The sequence below is a fragment of the Solanum tuberosum genome, unplaced genomic scaffold (genome assembly GCF_000226075.1).
Source record: "Solanum tuberosum cultivar DM 1-3 516 R44 unplaced genomic scaffold, SolTub_3.0 scf00855, whole genome shotgun sequence".
Classification (NCBI taxonomy): domain Eukaryota; kingdom Viridiplantae; phylum Streptophyta; class Magnoliopsida; order Solanales; family Solanaceae; genus Solanum; species Solanum tuberosum.
In genome coordinates, this window is record NW_006239772.1 from 58,438 (window position 1) to 63,690 (window position 5,253).

At 41.9% G+C, this 5,253-nt stretch overlaps 1 pseudogene; it reads left to right on the forward strand.

Annotated features, from left to right (window-relative positions):
- LOC102602602 (probable histone H2A.3) overlaps positions 1-2,357 on the forward strand; it is an 8,618-nt pseudogene extending 6,261 nt beyond the window's left edge.
- Positions 2,358-5,253: the final 2,896 nt, after the last annotated feature.

The window sequence follows — 5,253 nt, forward strand, 5'->3', positions numbered from 1 at the left end:
AATAAAGACTCTTGAAAAACTTTAAAGACTTGCTTTGACTTGCTTTTTAACTTCTAAGCTTGACTCTTAATTCACTTGACTTTGATCCTAACTCGCCTTGAATTGAATTATGGATTCAAGGTATATGATCACATGTTTATGGATGAGTTCTTAACGTTTAGACGTACCTTGGAGTGTTGAAAACAATTATAAAACATAGGTACATTACCAAGGAAGATGTATGAAAAAGTAGGGAATGAAAGGGAAACCGGCGTCTTTGGCGCTCTGAGAGGCGCCGGGCGCCAGACCACAAAGTTCAGAAGGGCCTAGTGGGGGCTCTGCTAGGCGCGCCGCCCCAGGGGCTGGACTTCAGAGGTCCCTTTTTGGGGGGGCGCTGGCTGGCGCGACGTCCCCAGCCCTTTTTCCCGAAAACTCGACTTTTCTCCTTCATTTTTCCAACTCTAAACCCCCTTAACTTCAATGGTTCCACGCCCCAAACACTTAGAATCATAAAACCCCTCAACATACAATAGATTTCAACTCACAACACAACCGGAAACATGTCCCAAATCAACAAGAAACTTTAACAACAAAACCACAACTTCAACAATCACAATCAAAAACTTTAATAACACAATCAATCTTTTCTCGTAAATAAAACGAGTTTGGCTTGTGGGGGAATGAACCAACCCAACACTATGATCTCACATACCTTAATAGGGATCACCCCACGACGATCTTGACGAATCCTTGCTTCTTCTTCTCTTTCTCCTCTTCTTTCTCTCTTCTCTCAAAAGCCCTAACTCTCACTTTTAAAAGGAAAACTGATTTAAAATCAGTCTAACACCTCAATATAACCAAAAGAAAATGTCTAGGGAAAAGACCAAAATACCCTTAGAAATTTGGGCTAACTGCCCTGCCAACAGCCCAACTTCCAAAGGGCTTAACTCACTCATACAAACTCGGAATCGAGCAAACTCGGCGGCGTTGGAAAGATCATTCCAAGGGCTTTCCTAACTCATCCTAAGCTAGGAGTTATGGCTGTTCAAAGTTGACAAAATAGAAAACTCATTTTTTCCCCATACTTAGCCAAATTTCCAGATTTTTTAAATTCTTTCCAAAAATGACTATTTCCAATTCTAAACTTCTTCATAGCTATTTCAGATTGCCGGATGTTACAATATCTCCCCCTTGGGAACATTCGTCCTCTAATGAGATTACTCTTACTAAGCTATATTGCTAATCCTCTTGACTATGCGGTAGGGTCCCATATATCGGGGACTAAGTTTCTCCTTCTTACCAATCCTCATAACTCCTTTCACGGGTGAAACTTTCGAATATACTCAATCATCTAATTCGAACTCTAACGCCCTTCTCCTAACATCAGTGTAGGATTCTTGACGACTCTGTGCCATTTTCAACCTCTCTTTAATCACTTTCACTTTCTCCATAGCTTGATGAACTAACTCTAGATCTATCAACCCTGCTTCACTAACTTCAAACCATCCAAAAAGAGATCTACATCTCCTCCCATAAAGAGTTTCATAAGGATACATTTGGATGCTATAATGGTAACCATTGTTGTAAGAAACTCCATGTAAGATAGGTAATCATCTCAATTATCCTTGAAACCAATCCCACAATCCACCTTGACACCTCAAAACACCATCTCCCCCTTGTTCAAAAGCCATCACTGCTTATGAACATTTTGCCTGAAATTCCAGAAAGATAGGGTCTGGGTCTTTCTCACCTTTTACTTCTGGCACCTAAATGATGGGTCAGACCCATTCATCATCACTATTCCTCCTTGTGTAATCCATAAGACTAACTCCCAGACATGCAAGTCGGTGCACATCTCTTGCTAATTCTCTCTGTTCTTCCTCAACATGGGCGGTGCTACCCATAGACAACATGCTTAAGGAATCAACAACAACATTTGCCATACTAGGGTGATAAAGAAAACTCATGTCATAACCCTTGATTACTTTAACCACTCTCTCTCGGTCTGAGATTAAGCTCATTCTAAGTGAACACACCCACATGAACATCATACAATAGTGACGCCATATCTTCAAAGCGAAAACTACAGCAGCCAACTCTAGCTCATCACATTACACCCCGATTCGCCTAAACTCAACTATTATTCTCAAATCCATTTTAGGTTCAGATACTCGGTATGTACTTAAGAACCAAATGTCATAACTGGGTAGTAGTCAACTTCTCTTTCCATTACTGAAAGTTTTCCTCACAAGCTTCGGACCGTTGAAACTTCGTTGTTTTCCGAGTCAACCTGGTCAAATAAAACCCTTATCTAACAGATCCATTTAACTGCTCTTTCAACTCTGCTGGTGCCATTCTATATGGCGAAAAAGAAATAGGACAAGTATCTAGAATGATGTCTATGCCGAAATCTATCTCTCTCTCAGGAGGAATTTCGGGTAGGTCATCAGGAAAAAAACTTCTGGAAACTCTCTTACTATAAGAACTAACTGAAAATGAGGTATCTCAACACTGGAGTCATTAGCTTGAACTTAGTGATAGATACAACCCTTCGAAACTAACTTTCTCGCCTTAAGGTACGAAATGAAACGACCCTTAGATACTGCTGAACTACAACTCCACTCTATGACTGGCTCACTCGGCAACTGAAACTTGACCACTCGAGTTCTACCATCAACTGAGGCATAACTGGAATGAAGTCAGTCTACACCAAGAATGACATCCAATTCTACCATGCCTAACTCAACTAAATCAGCTATGGTACTCTTGTGATTGATAGAAATGGGAGAATCACGATAAACTCTCTCTGCTAGAATAGCCTCACCAACAGGCGTAGAGCTACTGAATGGCTCACTAAGTTGCTCAGAAATAACATCAAAGTTCATAGCAACATAAGGAGTTACAAAAGATAAACTCGTTCCAGGGTCTATCAAAGCATCAACAGCAAAGTCAAAGACTCGAATCATACCAGTAACAACATCTGGTGAATCCTCTTGCTCATGGCGACTGGTGATTGCATAGAGGCTGTTTGCTTCTTCGCCAGTACTAGAAGTAGCTCCTCTAGGTACCATCCTGTCTGGGGGAGCAACTGATGAAGCTTGGGCCCTATTGCTTAGATTTCCACTACCTTGCCTGTTCTTAGGCCACTCCTTCATGAAGTGACCCTCTTGTCCACACTTAAAAAAACCTGTTTGGCCATCACGACATTTACCCAGGTGGGTTCTACCACACCTAGAACATGTAGGAGCCTTACTACCCCTTGGTACCATACTGCCTTGAGGATAGGCAAGTCTTGCCCTAAAACTATAGGAATTTCTATTGTACCCATCTTTGTTCTCAGGTGCAGGTGCACTAGCAGAAGGTAGAGCAGGTACCTTCAGTTTCTGTGGGAGAGATGACTGATTGGCATCAATATGTTGCTGCCTGAACTCGTCCCCTACTATCTTAGCCCTCTTATCCTTTAACTCTTCTCTATCCTTCCGCTTATCCTCCTCAACTTTTTGTAAATGGATCATAAATCTTGCTAGGTCAATATCCCCTATCAGCATAGCTGCCTTGCCTTCCTTTCTTGACTGACGAGATAACCCAGCAACATAGAAACTCATTCTACTCCTCATGTCCGCAACCATCTCCAGGGCATAGCGGGAAAGTTGTGTGAACTTCAGACTGTACTCATGAACACTCATAGACTCTGGATTAAGGGTGAGAAAATCTTTTATCTTTGCCTCACGCAACCCACGAGGAAAGAAACGCCCCATGAGAGCACTCTCAAACACAACCCAACTCACTACTGGCGCATCCTCAGCCCTATTATTTTTCCATTGGTCGAACCAGATTCTAGCAACACCTTTCAATTGGTATGCAGCTAGTTCCACCCTCTCCGACTTAGTAATATGCATCACATCAAATACCCTTTTAAGCTCCTCAATGAAGTTCTTCGGATTCTCACTAATACTTGAACCTGTGAAGCTTGGTGGGTTCGTCCTTAAGAGTTCACGGATCCTTGAAGTATCAACAACTTCGTGTCGATTATCTTTCTGCCCAACATGAAAGGTCGCAACTTGACTTAACATCTAGATAGCTTCACAAAAAACAGCATATTTGATCTCTTCTTGGGTTTGCATTTCCAGGGAATTTGGTAACTCTTGTTCCTTAACACTCTTCATAGCTGGACGAACTCTGACTACTCTTCGTGGAGGCATAATCCTTTGAAAATACGCGCAAGCACGAATTAGAAACAAACTTTTAGAGATACACTCAAACGCAGGAAATGAATGTGAAAGAAGTGAGATAGTTCCTAAATGTTGCAGCCTCCTAATTATAGATGTGGCGCGCTTCTCACCGATAACTAGACTCTACAGACACGACTTCATAGACTCCCTAGGACTCTGGAACTCAGTGCTCTGATACCAAGTTTGTCACTCCCCGAGCCTACACCCTCGACGTGGCTGGCACTCGAAGACCATTGCTGTCCCCAAGCGAACCCTTGGCCTGGCTTTCTTAACTCAGCGAAAACCTAACTCAACAGAATAACTCAATGCAATAAAAGGTCACAAAACAACCTAACTGATAAAATCTGGATCAAAAAGGCAACTCGAGTCTCAAAATAGAATATTTACATATAAACATAGATAAGAGACTTAATACTAACTGACTGACTGTCTATGAAGCATCTATAATACTGAGATGGATGTTGGGACAGACCCCGCAACACCCTAATAAAACAAAACTAAGAGAACAAAATAACTGAGCCCTCCGAAAGCAAGGAGGCTCACACTGACTCTGGAGTGCTCAACTGGATCAACGGCGTGCTGAGTGCTGATCCTGGGTACCTGCGTCTGCATCATAAAACGATGCAGGCCAACTGGCATCAGTACATGGAATGTACGAGTATGCGAGCATGGAAAGCTAAACCACAACTTAAGCTTGAAAAGAGTACAAGAGAACACTTACCTTGGCTCTGTTCAACTCATGAATAACTGAACTCAATATATAAAGCAATAAGACACATGCAATATATAAAGCTTGTAAAACTCTTAAAACATGACGTACAAATCATATTTATAATATCATGAAAATACCATGCTTCCTCTCAAGGTCTACTTGTGCAATGTATGAATGAAGTCCCATACCCCCATCCATACTAAGCAAAACTCTCTAGGAACCATGCTCTTTCTACTGTGGGAGCTTCTCTAACCGACAAACCACCACTACGAGTATGAGTGGTGATACAACGTTTTACCTCACGTTGCCCAAGGACCATCCTATACCTTG